The sequence below is a fragment of the Silurus meridionalis genome, chromosome 27, assembly GCF_014805685.1.
Source record: "Silurus meridionalis isolate SWU-2019-XX chromosome 27, ASM1480568v1, whole genome shotgun sequence".
Lineage (NCBI taxonomy): Eukaryota > Metazoa > Chordata > Actinopteri > Siluriformes > Siluridae > Silurus > Silurus meridionalis.
In genome coordinates this window covers 12386247-12401124 of record NC_060910.1, presented here as the reverse complement: position 1 = coordinate 12401124, position 14878 = coordinate 12386247, and the positions used below count along the sequence as shown (strand labels likewise).

The following is a 14878-nucleotide window of genomic DNA, read 5'->3' as shown; positions in this document are numbered from 1 at the left end:
GTAGAGATTTCAAATTTCTCGCAACAGGTGCAGTGTATGATGTCGTATCTCCCAATAGCTGATGGAGTGAAGTTGTTTGGTTCCAAAGGGTTTCGATTTTAGCGATAAAAGTGTGTCTTTCAAGAGCCAAGGATGTCTTCTGCTGGTAGTGGGGGGAAAAAAAAGAAGAGGAAAGAAATCAGTTTAGAGCAGAAAATTAAAAAGATGAATCAGGCTGTCGCAGTCATAGCACCATCTTCAACCTGCGATATCTTTGACTTACGATGGGGTCGTCGTAACATAGCTCGACCTGTACCTAGCTGTATTATTTTATTTTCAGTGTCTACACATTAATATAAACTTGTCTCTATTATCTGAGCTGCTTTTATATAAAAAAAATATTTCAACATCTTCCAACCAATCAGAATCGAGAATAATTTTTTGCTAAATCAGCTAAAGCAGTACTACCTTCCACTTAAATTACTGAGCCTCATTACAGTTTCCTCTGTGCCACTTCTACGGAGCCATGTCACACCTGGAAGCTGTTATTGCTTCTAAACGAGCACGTGATCCTCGAACGTTTTTAGCTTGCGGCTGTGCTCATAACCGATCGCACATGCTGCGCGTTCTAGGGATCGTTCAAGGTCAGCGGCTTGTCCCAGATCACCACCAACTCGGCGATGTCGCCTGAAATATGGTTGGGTTTCGGTTTATAGTCAATTAGTGAGATGACTTGAATGCAGTTGAAGGCAAGGGTTAAAAGCTGGAATTAAATAGAGTTTGGTGGGAAGATCAAAAGATAAGATGCTCTACTACATAACCTTGGATGCTATAAAGAACTGCACTTCCCAAAACAGTTCCCAAATCTCACCTGTGAGTCTGTGGACAATTTCATTTTGTAGATTTGTACCTCAGAGCTGCTTGTTACGGCTTTTTATGGTACTGACAATCTGCTCATACTGAACATCGTTTCAAAACAAAAAAAGGTTTCTCGCTTGATAAATAACCACACGTTTCATCCAGGAAAAAAGAAATGGATTCCCTTTCCTGTCAGGCATCTCTTATGGTTCATTGTCATATTGTGTTTGGGAGTTTTTTCTTACCACTGTCACTTTTGGGCTTTTTATGTGGAAATCTCTAAGGCTGCTTTGTAACAATGGAAGTGCTTTACAAAATTAAATTGAATAGAATTCACCAGAAATGCTTCGGTTTTAGCTTCTCTTTCGGATGTTGCTGATTTATTCCACATACAGCTATCAGGCATAACATTGTGACCACCTGCCTAATATTGTGTTGGTCCCTCTTTTTCCGCCAAAACAGTCCCATCGAACATTAACAGCATTAACCTCTTCAGCAGTTTGAGCTACAGGAGCTCGTCTGTTGGATCGGACCCCCCAGGACCCTGTCGCCGGTTCACCACTGTTCCTTCCTTAGACCACTTTTGATACACACTGACCACTGCAGACCGAGAACATCCCACAAGAGCAGCAGTTTTAGAGATGATCCAGTCGTCTAGACATCACAATTTGGCCCTCGTCAAACTCGCTCATATTCTTACGCTCACCCATTTTTCCTGCTTCTAACACGTCAACTTTGAGGACAAAATGTTCACTTGCTGCCTAATAAATCCCACCCACTAACAGGTGCCATGATGAAGAGCTAATCAGTGTTATATACTGCACCAGTCATAATGTCACAACATTTGCTTTTTCGTCTCCACTCATTATAGACAAAAGTTTGTTCGAATCTACATCGACCTTCTTGAAGTGAATCAGATTCAATTCGTTTTCAGGGCGAGGTAAAGATTCAGTGCCGCACCCAAGGTTTCTAAAGACTACCTTATTGATACTATTGCTAAGATTGGACCGCTTGTTTTTAAATTGTTCGTCTTGGTTGGACGGTTTCTCAAGCCAAAGTACCCGAGGCAGTATTACCACTGTGCTCCCAATAATATCTGGCAACCCTGCATGTGTTTACATATTTGAAAGGTAGTAAATCATCTGCAGGATTTTTAAGACTGTATCACACTGCTGAAATTGTTTTTTTTAAATAGCAGATCAATATTCCAGGGTGGATCAGAGGTCTAGCTCCAGGGTCACTGATTCGATCTTGAGCGTGGAGCTTCTGTGCCAAAGGGGTTCCTCTGGTTGCCTCTCACATCCCCACAAAAAAATTAAACATACGTGAAATATCTAAGATAACTTGCTGTAGTTAAATGTGAAAAACTTGGTGGCCTGAAAAGACTAGTGTCTCATCCTATATTCCATTCCTGGGTTAGGCTCAGTTCACAGCGACCCCTGTCCAAGCCTTGGGCCCAATATACATTTTTATTTCAGCGCTTTTTAGACCCATTATTGAATGCTCATTTACTGACCATGTTTGAAGTTTTCAGCTATATGATCTGTGTATCAAATACTTAACTATAAATACTAAATAATAACTTAAATACAGGCCTTCTAATTTACATGTACATTCGGCAGATGGCTTTATCCCGAGCGACTAACAACGAACCCTTTTCCACAACTAAGCAGTTAAAGATTCAGGGTCTTGCTCACAGCCCCAGCATTGGCAACTTAATGGTGCTGGGATTTGAATAATTCCAATCAACAAACAATCCAAAAAAAGACAAACGTCTATCCGTGTTTTTATTATTTTGACAAATGCATTGCTAATTTAAAATAGTACTGTTGAACTACACTACACAGACAAATGTTTTGGGACTGTTCCAGCTATATGTGCTTCTACAGCAAACTGTTGGAGGAAAATCAAATGTATAGGATGTTTTTGGATGCATTAAATCTTTACCTTTACTTGAGCCCAAACCTGTTTCATCATGACAATGCTGCTGTGCACAAAGCTTCATGAAGATATGGTTTCTTGAGTGGAACTCTGTCTGTACCTCAGTCCTCCTCACCCTACATCAGTACCTAACTTTACTAACACCCTTATGGTTGAATGAGAACAAATCTCCTCAATCATTCTCTAAACTCCAGTGGAATTTCTTCCCAGAATGGTAAAGGTTATTATAACAGGAAATAGGGACTAAATGTAGGAATCTTATGATCAGGTGTCCACAAACATTTGTTCATAAACACAATAATATGGACTCAAATATTAGAGTTTTTGCCTCCTTATACCCCCCCACAGCCACCACTGTGTTCATTTTGTGTGTTCTCGCTAAACTCTAAAAAAGGAAGTGAAAGTTTAGTGTTTAAGATGTTTGGATTTCTGATCGTTAAATTGTGAGTTCAAATCCCAGCACTTTCACACTGCCACTGCTGGGCCCTTGAGCAAGGCTCTTAATCCTCCACTGCTCAGTTGTATGAATGCGATAAATGTAAGTAACTGTTGATAAGAGCTTTTTTCGAATGCAAAATTGCAAAAGTAGACTGAAGACGGGGGAATATTTAGATGCTTAGGCGGGGTTAAAGGACAGCAGTGGCTCTCTGGCAGTTCTAAGATTTTAATTCCTAAACTTCTGGTCACTAACAACAAATCTTAACCTGTTTTTTCATGTTGAATAGTATGTGCTGGGTTACACAGACCCTGAGGCCAGTCGATTCTGAGCTTAACATTTTAATTCAGTTGACTTAACAAGAACAAATATTTGGACTGTATGTTTCGTCTTATCAGAAATATGGAGTTGAGCCTGTTTATATTGATGGACTGTGTGTGGTCAGTTAAGTGTAATGTGTGTGTGTTTGGGGGCTCTCTGAGTCAGCTCACTATCACTACATAAAAAATATACATCGAATTTGCTCATCTTGCTCTATTTTGTTGCACATACAGTGTATATTAATAGAAATGGTTTCTCACAGGATGTCGAAACTCAGTCTACCCTGCTGAGGAGGAAAATTAGCCAACTCATGTACTATGGTCTCTGCAGTTACCAACTCTCTAACGTATTAAAACCCCTATGTAATATTTTGGAATGAAATGTTAGCAGTGTCCACCATCATCTCTAGCAATGTTCACCAACATCTTGTTATTCCAGGAAAACAGTTTGGGAAACTTTTGAATACTTTTCCTACTTGCTTTTTTCTTCCATATATATTCCCCTACCTATAAAAATGTTTATGTATACACTTACGACATTATAACGTTATGATCAGTGAGAGAAATAACAACGATTATCTCTTCATCATGACACCTGCTAATGGGTGGAATGTATTAGACAGGAAGTCAACATTTTCTCCTCAAAGTTGACGTGTTAGAAGCGGGAAAAATGGGCGAGCGTAAGGATTTAACTGAGTTTGACGAGGGCCAAATTGTAATGTCTAGACGACTGGGTCAGAGCATCTCAGAAAACTGCAGCTCTTGTGGGATGTTCCTGGTATGCAGTGGTCAGAATCCATCAAAAGTGCTCCAAGGAAGGAACAGTGGTGAACCGGCGACAGGGTGATGGGCGGTCGAGGCTCATTGATGCACGTGTAGAGTGAAGGCTGGTCTGTGTGGTCCGATCCAACAGACGATCTACTGATAGAAAGGTGTCAGAATACACAGTGCATCACAGATGTTGCATATCAGTCTGCCTAGCCACAGACTAGTCAATATTAGGCAGGTGGTCATAATGTTATGCCTGATTGGTGTATATATGTACAGTCTATTGGATATTCATGTGTCTGAGTGTTTGCGCTGTTGTCTGCTGCTGGATCAGGTTAAATCTTGAACCCTGCCCAGTCACAATGAGAAAGATTAGCAATAAAAAAAATTGCTTTTGACTATTTTGTAGATTTAATATGCACAACTGTACTTGTCTAAACCTGGACTGTCCAAAGGTTTATAGTTTGTTTGTGTAGTCTGCAGCTACCACCAGAAATGATTTAACATTAATGAGGATTAAATGATGGTCTCTTCTATATTATAACACAGTACATCTAAATACTAAATATATGTATGTATATTAATGTCTTGATATTTAATACATTATCATTTCTACAACTTTCAGCTATGCAGATGCAGTGCAGATGCTCAGTATCATCTACAACTAATCATAAACACATTGTGGTTATATAACAAAGGAAGATGTGCATAGCAATTTACAGATTCTCAGTAACCAGCTGAAAAATGCCAGAAAGGAAATGAATGCTTAAATGTGTTTAAAACATAAATATTAGGAACTTACTTGTCTCTCGGGATGTTCCACAACATTAAATTTTTGTGACAAAGTGTTTTGTCATCATTAAGAATTCAGAATATATAAATATACCACAATTTTTGTGATAAAAAGTGAATGACTGCATGCGCTAATGTGCTTTATTTCTATCACGGTGTATAATTAAATGGCATCAGTATAACGACCAAAATTTCAAGGGCTCGAACAAAAATAAGTATCAAGAAGAGTTTGTTCTTCCTGAAGAAGCCTGGTCTATTCTACAAGGCCCAACATGATCTACCGAACATCTGCTCTGCAGATGGCTCTGAACACTGTGTTTGAGTGGAATGAAAAGGAGGATGAGGTGTTAAGTTTACCTCTACACTGTTCACAAATGACTCATAGTTCTGTTTATTGTACCGATTTAAAAAAATAGGGTTTGAACGTGAAAAGAAAGGAGCTTTGTGACACGTTATGGCAAGTTGGGTTTAAAAAAGAAGCCAAAAGAGAATGAAAAAATGGAGTGAACATAAAGAGCAGGAGAATTACAAGCCCCATGTTTCATCAGGTGAGATGGGGAAAGTAGCCATCTCTTGTATCTGCTTTTTGAAATCTAGACGGTTCTAAATCATTCATGCACTTCGGAAGCGCACTGCCATTGATCATTTGATAAATTCTGAATAGAGAGGTGTCTGTCCTCAAATATTAAACTCTTTAGTTTTTCAAAATGAAGCAAAATGATTTGAAGACAATTCCAGACCTGGTCACTCACACAGACCCACCATCAAGACGAAGGTTCATTAGTGAGTCGTGAGTAACTGTGCAACAGCCTGGAGCTGCAACATTGTCTCTCAAATTGATTTCCTCTAAACTAAAAGCACATAAGTAAGTAGCTTCCTAATTGAAGCCATCTGGGTTCATGGCTGTGCATCTCATTCATAGTATGACTTGTTCAGTCGTGCACAGGACACTTTCATTCAAGATGATCTATTTTCCATAACTGGAAGCAATTTCTACTGCTCTGATTAAGAGGACTGCATATATATTTGTAGGACAGCTTTCCAGCTGAATGTTTGGTTTTGGTCATTTGAATAATGAAATAGTGACTTTTTATTGTTTAATAAAAGTTTGATTTTGACTACGCATAACAAATAAGTATATCTGCTAGAAGCACTTTTCTATTTGTAAAAATACATACCAGTCAGTTTTCTCATGTCTGGGCAGATCTGAATAGCAGGAATTTTCACAAAGATCTCATTAAAAATGTTGCCTGCAGGAAGATATCAACAACTCTACCAAATACCACAGTCTTTTACAAAACAGCTCAACTGCGTAACAGCAACGTGATCAGATGTGCATCCTATTTACCTTTACTGAACATGCGTCCGGTGATGTTGTTGCATCACAGCTCCAGGGTTCCCAGTTCAATCTTAAACTCTGGTTACTGTCTTTGCAGAGGTTAAATGTTCTCTTTGTGTCAGTGGGGGTTCTCTGGGGGTTCCTTAATGTTCTTCCACCTCCCCAAACCCTTTATTTAGGTGGATTGTCTGTGCTAAATCACACATAGTTGTGAACATGCATGTTGACCTGTGATGGAAATCACATCACATCACATCATCACATCACATCACATCACATCACATCACACTCACTCAGTGTTTAGTGGTGGACAAAGTACACAAACCATGTACTTAATTAAATTATTATTAAGTATTATGATTTATTATAGTTATATTTTTGTCACAAGACACTTTGCTTAATCAACTCAGTTTATGTGACTCACATAACAAGTCACATAAAAAGACTCTAACATTACTCTCAGCACACTAATCTATTAATTTAATGATATTAATGAGTCAAACACTGATTGATATCTATTAATAATGATCATGAACCCAAAATAAGGACATGGGTCACACAATTTAGCGTCAGGAGATTCTTCCATTATTTATTTTCCTCTCAAAACGTTCTGCTTGCTGTTGAAATGATCTGGACTGTATGTTCGTGCTAAGTAGATACCACCAAGCGCCAATCAAAACAAGTACAAAACAGAGCGCTCTCTCAACCCTGATTGGTGATTTGCTGCGTGCCTGAACAGTGTTTATCCTCATAAATGATAAGGAACGACTGATATCCCAAAATGTAGTTGAGTAAAAAGTAAGATATTTGACTTTAAAATGTAGTGAAGTTAAAGTCTCCCCAAATATTTCAGTAAAATACAGATACACGAAAAATCTACTTAAGTACGGTAACGAATTACATTCACTTTGCTACTGTCCACCGCTGTCAGTGTTCTATATCCGACATGAAGAGACTAAAGCAGTTACCACAGATGATTGATGTATAGTTGCCGCAAAAAAAAACAATCTGATTACATTAACATTTAAATGAGCTGATAACATTTAGATTAGATGCATTTGGATTTGTCACATGTACATTACAGCACTGTGAAATTATTTATTCAAACGTTCCAGCATATTAAGAAGCTGGGGTCAGAGCGCAGAGTCTGCCATGATACAGCACCCTTGGAGCAGAAAGTGTTAAGGGCCTTGCTCAGGGGCCCATCAGTGGCAGCTTGGCGGTGCTGGATGCTGTTTTGCCGCAGGATTTCTTTTTACTGTAAAATATTCTGTACGTTGCAAAATATTTTTTCAAAAACAATTTTGTCATAAAGCAATACAAAAACAACAATCGCACTACCTGCATGCTCACATTCTTTTTTTACAGTAATGCAATATTTCTCTCTGAACTGACTGAGGGATATAAAGAAGGCGGGGCTTAAACTTTGGGCCGCGTATGATTGGCTTAAAAAAAACCGACTCCTCCCACCAGTACTTCTACCCCCAAATGGCAAAAATCCCGCTTTATCTTTCCTCGCATATTCTCAGGAGTTGCTACATCACCGTCTTTATACTTACTGACTTTAAAACAACAAACATAAGAAAAGCAAAAAGAACAACTGGATATAAGAATAAGGAAATTTACATCATCTACTGATTGTGGAAAAGTGTTTTATATATTTTTCTTTCTTCCAGGAGCCTGATATGAAACGGGCTTTCAGGATAATGAGCGTTTTTGGTCTGAGAGCCTTTTGAAGTGAGCTGGATAAAACACGCGCGCGCGCACACACACACACACACACACACACACACACACCGGATTTAAGACAAAGTCGCTGCCGGATTGAAGAAATCAGAAAGTAAGTGTGTTACACTTTCAGTGTTACAATACAATGAATGCTCTGTAGTGCTACTGTAATGTTCCTCGTTGATGCTGGAAGCAGCTGCAGAAGCAGCAGGAGCAGGAGAAGATCTTCTGCAAACAAAACAAAGTGCTTCTTTATCCCATTGAAAGAACGATCTTGTCTCCTGAACCTGTAATGTGAAAGCGATTCGGTTCTGATCCCAAAGCTATAATAAACAGGGCTCTCGGAAAAGGTGGTGTGTGTGTGTGTGTGTGTGTGTGTGTGTGTGTGTGTGTGTGTGTGTGTGAGAGAGCTGGAGCTCGGTTCCTCTGACACTCCGCCATGGATTAACGGTAAACAGTGATGTGGGAAAGACTGCTGCTGCTTTTGTTTCTCACTGGGAGTCTCATTCACTATATAACACTTTTTTTTTTACACCTAAGTTTTTGTTTTTATTATTCAAAATTCACAATTATATGATTTTTGTAAAGTAGTTTGAATGCAGAACATATTAGGGAGAAGCTTCAGGGTTTTTAAAGCCCCATCTTGGGAATTATCACGTGGTTTGGTGAAGTCTGTATTTGATAACCCCTGGTGGGCCAAAGACAATGGTTTGACAAAGTGTCTTGCTGGGAAGAAGCCCCAAGGCTGGTCAGAGCTTCTTGTTAGACAGAAGCACCATGGTTGGTCAATTCTCATGTTAGACCTTTGTTTAGTAAAGTTACACCATGGGAAGAAGCCCCTGTTTCAAAGGAAAGCCCTGTTTTTGATGGAAGACCCTGAACAGACAAAGTTTAACGTTAGTCAAAAACCCCTGATTTGCCAAAGCTCCATATAATTTAGAAGCTCCTGATGGTCTATATTTAAAAAAGTCTCATGGTGTAGGCATTAAAGCCTTGATTGGTCAAAACGCCATGTAGTGCAGAACAACTGGTTTGCTCAAAGTTCTTTGGTAAGCAAAAGTCCCAAAACAGAAGCTCTGACAAAAACACCTGGTTGGAAAAATCTTTTTTGGGCAGGACATTCTAGATAGGCTTCATGCTGGAAGAAAGACAGCAGAGCTCAGCGACCCTTCGTGGGACATGGATTCATGGTAAACAGTGATGTGGGAAAGACTGCTGCAGCTTTTGTTTCTCACTGGGATTCTCATTCAGAGTGTAACACCAGCTCTGGGATTTGTATTCAAAATTCACAATCATTTATATGTCTTATGTTATGCTTCATGCTGGACAGGACACCATGGTAGAGCAAAGCTCAGCATCCTTAAACTGGGCCATGTTTAATGTTTTGCAGGACAGTCTTAAGCTGAATGTTGGACAGAAGACCCTGGTAGAGCAGAGCTCAGTGTCTTTGAATTCGGCTTTGTCTTATGTTGTGCTTCATGTTGGGTAACATGTAGGATAGAACACCTTGTTTGGGCAAAACCTCATGTTGCCTTACAGAAGCCCTGGGATGGACACAAGCCAATGATTTTCTCCCCAAGATTTTACCACCTTTAAACACACCTTTTATGATTCAGTAATTTGCCTTAAAGAATTCTGGTCAGTGATTACCCCAAACTATTCAGCATTAATGTGAAACTCACGGGAAACGTATGCAGTAATGAGAGTGTGGAATGCAAGGCTTAAACACACGGCCAGGTTTTCGGGAGCTGAGGGTTAAGCCCGTACCATACACACACACACATACACACACTACGAAATGAGCTTGTCTATTCTACTCATGCAAACGAAATCTTTTTAGCTTCAGCTTACCATCTGTTACAGTAAACAGACTTGTGTAAACTTTATTTTATCGTCCCTGCATCATTTTCAAGCACTTTATTCGAAAAGGCTGCAGCTTCCATTGGCACAGAGAGGGAATGTTTAGAGACTGGACATGTTTGGAAAAAAGTGATTTGTGAGTTCTGAAGATAAAAACAGTAAGACAGAAAGAAAATCAGCAGCAGGCTGGAGGGGTAAGAGTGGTATCTGGGATGCTTCCCAAAAGAACTTGGCACTGCACGTGATTTGAAGGATCTTTACTGATTGAATGAATGACAGCAGGAGAACGGTTAAGCTTCAGCTTTTATGAAGGACGAGTCATGAGGTGAGTGAAGGAAGAGATCACGATTGCAAATCAGATGAATTTTTCATGAGCTTTTAATGTAGAATAGGGTTAGAGCGATCGGTATATAATACCTTTTTATATGCAAACTGTTTGGAATATTCAGCCCCACATACATTTCTCTTTGAGCTCATAGTGTCTCCTCATAGTTATAAAGATCTGGACCGAAACGAATCAGTTTTTCTTCCATAGGAGTGCATTGTTTATAAAGTTCCCAGTGTTTTTCCGTGTGTGTGTGTTATTAAGAATAGTACAATAGCATGACATCCTGTGTTTATAAAGGATTTGTGATGTAATGTTTTGATGACATAAGCACCCAGTGAAGCAGTGCAGCGTCTCGCTGGATAATATCGCTCAAGAATACATTTCGTGTAGAATAGTTTGAACGTAGCGTTGCTATATTTGATACATTTTTTCTTTATATGAGCAAATACACTCATAAGGGGTGGGCGATATGACAATACCACATCACAATACTTAAGTACAATTCTACGATATGCAGTATATATCATGGTATACAGGTTGGCTGATAAGTTCCTAGTAAATGAGCAGTTACAGTAATATGAAAAATATGTGATATTTTATGTAACTGATTATCTACAAAAAGCAGATCACAGCACATTGCACTGAAAAGACGTTTTGTCACATTTGAACAGTTACTCAGCTGCTTCCAAACAAGTTTATTGACATTTGCACAGGTACATTGCAGTACACTGGAATTGTTGTACGTTTCTCAGAGTCGGCTTTAGTCGCGAAAGGTTTACAGGAAATAGAATGCACAAATAGACTTTTTTATAAAAATAAAAAAAAATATTCATTTAAAAAAAGTAGTGAAAGTAAATCAATAATATTGCACATTGTGTAAATAGACAGAAGTGCGACCGAAATGCCCCTGAATTAACACACTTGTGGTTGATGGGAGCGTAGTTGTACATGATTGTACATAAACAGTCCCAAAGTAAAAACATTATACAGGGAAAATATTATATATGGGGATTTGGGGGAAGAGTGCTTAATGAAATTGCTAGTTGTATAGGGTGTAAATGGGAGGTAGGATGAGAGGTTAATTGTCCATACGTGTGGGGAGTGAGGATTGTTTTAAATTGTAAATAGTGTAGGGGGATTGTGGAATGGGGAACTTCTTTCTCTTCCTTAATGTCCTCTGTTACTAAACTTACAGTAGCTGGAAAGAAGCTGTTGTGCAGATGTGCATTGTGAGTGATGAAACGCATGAAACAGCATTTGTACCTGTTGGAGTATTTGTTTCTTAATACCTGCTGAACCCCCGAAAAGTTGTATTGTGGCATAACTGATTGCGGTATCAATATTCGATCATTGACTTGCTCAGCTGTACTCAGTCGTCTTAACACTAACTTATAAAATGCTGCGTGTATGCCGGCTTTCTGCTTTTGTGTTATTTCGCTTCTGAGATTATTCCTGTGAAAACAGATTTGCAGTGACGGATAATAATGGGAAAACGGGAGGTCTGATATTTGCTGACACTTTTTAATGGAAAGTGCTGGAGACAAGAAAGATTCAAGTCAAGTCAAGTCAAGTTTATTTGTATAGCGCTTTTCACAACAGACATTGTCTCAAAGCAGCTTTACACAAATCAACAGTGATGGTGAATGGTGTGCATTTGTCCCTGATGAGCAAGCCGTGGCGACTGTGGCAAGGAAAAACTCCCTTGTTATGAGGAAGAAACCTTGAGAGGAACCAGACTCAAAAGGGGAACCCATCCTCATCTGGGTGACATCAAGAGTTTGATCATAAATCTTTCAACAATACAGAACACTGGAGAGTGAGAACTAACATGATTACTGGAGTATAAGATTATAAGTAATGTTCTTTCTGCAGTCTTAAACAGTCTATATGGTTAGTAGCTCCGAGTTTTATAAGCTCAGCATTTGTGATCACCACAGATCCAGCATCAGCTTCTCCATGCCAGAGCCTTTAAACACTCCAGGAGGTCCAATGTCAAAACTCCACACATGTAGCGGGATCCAAATGGCACTGGTACGTCTCTAGATGGTTCAGGATGTTTGTGAGTTCGGCATCTACTTCTTTAAAGGTCCGTAATCATCACGAGGTGGGAGGTGACTGGAGCTGGAGCAACCTCAGGATGCCTCGGGATGGGGAGAGAAAGAGAAGCAGTGGAGAGGAATTAGCGTAGCTGCTGTTCATGATATTAACAGCACAAGTTGATAATGTGCATGTGATCAGATGTTCTGGAGCACAAGGTTATGATGTGATGTGTGTTATGTGTAGGCTTTGCTAAAAAGATACGTTTTTAATCTACACTTAAATTGGGTGAGTGTGTCTGAGCCCCGAACACCGTCAGGAAGACTATTCCAGAGTTTAGGAGCTAAATGTGAAAATGCTCTACCACCTTTAGTGGACTTTGCTATTCTAGGAACTACTAGAAGCCCAGAGTTTTGAGATCTCAGGGAGCGTGGCGGATTGTAGCGTGTTAAAAGACTGGATAGATACACGGGAGCCAAACCATTTAGTGCTTTATAAGTGAGAAGTAATAGTTTGTAGTCTATTCGAAAAATGATTTAATTTATCGCAGATAAAAAAAAAACGGCGCCGTGTGTTTTGTGAGGCCTTGATTTTCACCAGCTTTCTTAACACTTTCAGCATTCATTGAATATGTACAATTTTACAGGGTGATTTAAATTAGCACTATACCCTCAGTGTAATGGTTGATGACACTAAGCTGGTATAAAACCTGACTTTATATTCACATCCGCTGCAATATCATGATTGTATTCTTTCATTCATTCATTCTTTCATTCATTCTTTTAGGGCCGTATTCTACTGATTAGTCCATCGATTAATTGAGTAATCGAATAAAACGTACTAAATATACAAGAAAAAATAAAGCAGGTCTCGGTAAAAACTAAACCTGTAAAAACTAAACCTATTTAATGCATTGGTTGAGAAGAGCCTGGAGAGGTGGAGGTACACGCTGGAGAGAAGGGGAATGAAAGTCAGTAGGAGTAAGACAGAGTACATGTGTGTGAATGAGAGGGAGGGCAGTGGAGGGGTGCGGTTGCAGGGAGAAGAGGTGGAGAAGGTGGAGGAGTTCAGGTACCTGGGGTCAACAGTGCAAATTAATGGAGAGTGTGTTAGAGAAGTGAAGAAAAGAGTGCAGGCAGGGTGGAGTGGGTGGAGAAGAGTGACAGGAGTGATTTGTGATAGAAGGGTATCTGTAAGAGTGAAAGGGAAAGTTTATAGGACTGTGGTGAGACCTGCGATGTATGGATTAGAGACAGTGGCATTGAGTAAAAGACAGGAGGTGGAACTGGAGGTAACAGAGCTGAAGACGTTGAGGTTTTCGTTGGGAGTGACGACGATGGACAGGATTAGAAATTAGTTTATTAGAGGGACAGCGCATGTAGGATGTTTTGGAGACAAGGTGAGGGAGGCGAGATTGAGATTGTTTGGACATGTGCAGAGGAGGGACATGGGGTATATCGGAAGGAGAATGCTGAGGATGGAGCCACCAGGAAGGAGGAAAAGAGGAAGACCAAGGAGGAGGTTCATGGATGTGGTGAGGGAAGACATGCAGGTAGTTGAGTTGAAAGAGGCAGATGTAGAGGACAGGGGGGGTATGGAGACGGATGATCCACTGTGGCAACCCCTAATGGGAGAAGCCAAAAGAAGAAGAAGAAAATTACATCAAAATGCAAAAACAAATATATAAATAAATAAATCATAAAAAAAATATATAAAAATCTATTTGAAATCACTTTAAAAAAGGTAAACGTACTGTACCATTTTTTTTTATGTTTTTGTTTGAAATGATCCCAAACTTTGGAAACTTTGTCGTGTTCTTTGGCCTGAATTTTCTCCTCACCCATCCCTGTTTTCTCTCCGTTCCTCCATTTTTCATTCTGCAACGTCTTCTGTGTTTAACTGTCCAGTGTTCTCATTTTTAAAAGTTGCAGCCAATCAGGGTCGAGAGAGCGCTCTGTTTTGTACTTGTTTTGATTGGCGCTTGGTGGTATCTACTCATCACCAACATACACTTCAGCATCAGTTCAACAGCAAGCAGAACATCTAGAGAAAAATAAATAATGGAAGAATCTTCTGACTTGAACTCGCCACAACACCAGTGGTCTTATTCGTGTGACTTTTATTGAAATAGTTGAAAAGAAGGTTTTGGGCTCATGATAATTTTAATAGATTTACAGTGTTTGACTCATTAATATCGTTCTATTAACAGACTGGTGTGCAAACAGTAACATTTGAGTCTTTTCACATAAACTGAGTTGATTAAGCAAAGAGTCTTGTGATGACAAATGATAATAGGAACATTGTAGCCATAATAAAGCATAGTACTTCGGATATTAAAGTACATTTGAAAAACAAAAGGCAAAACCTTTCGCACTTTTACAAAAGTGTAAGATTAAAGGAAGCACTTTTACTGTTTTCTATATCTGAAATGCGCCTTGGGGGGAGGGGGGAGGGTGTTAGGACTAGGGTACACCACCATTGGTACACCATTT

At 39.4% G+C, this 14878-nt stretch overlaps 1 protein-coding gene across 1 annotated transcript in view; it reads left to right on the top strand.

The window, feature by feature from the left end:
* The first annotated feature begins 7965 nt into the window (after positions 1-7965).
* pdzd2 (PDZ domain containing 2) overlaps positions 7966-14878 on the top strand; it is a 91560-nt gene continuing 84647 nt past the window's right edge. Inside the window, exon 1 of the mRNA XM_046841765.1 lies at positions 7966-8273. The gene's annotated coding sequence lies outside the window, so the exon portion shown is untranslated. The remainder of the gene's footprint in view (positions 8274-14878) is intronic.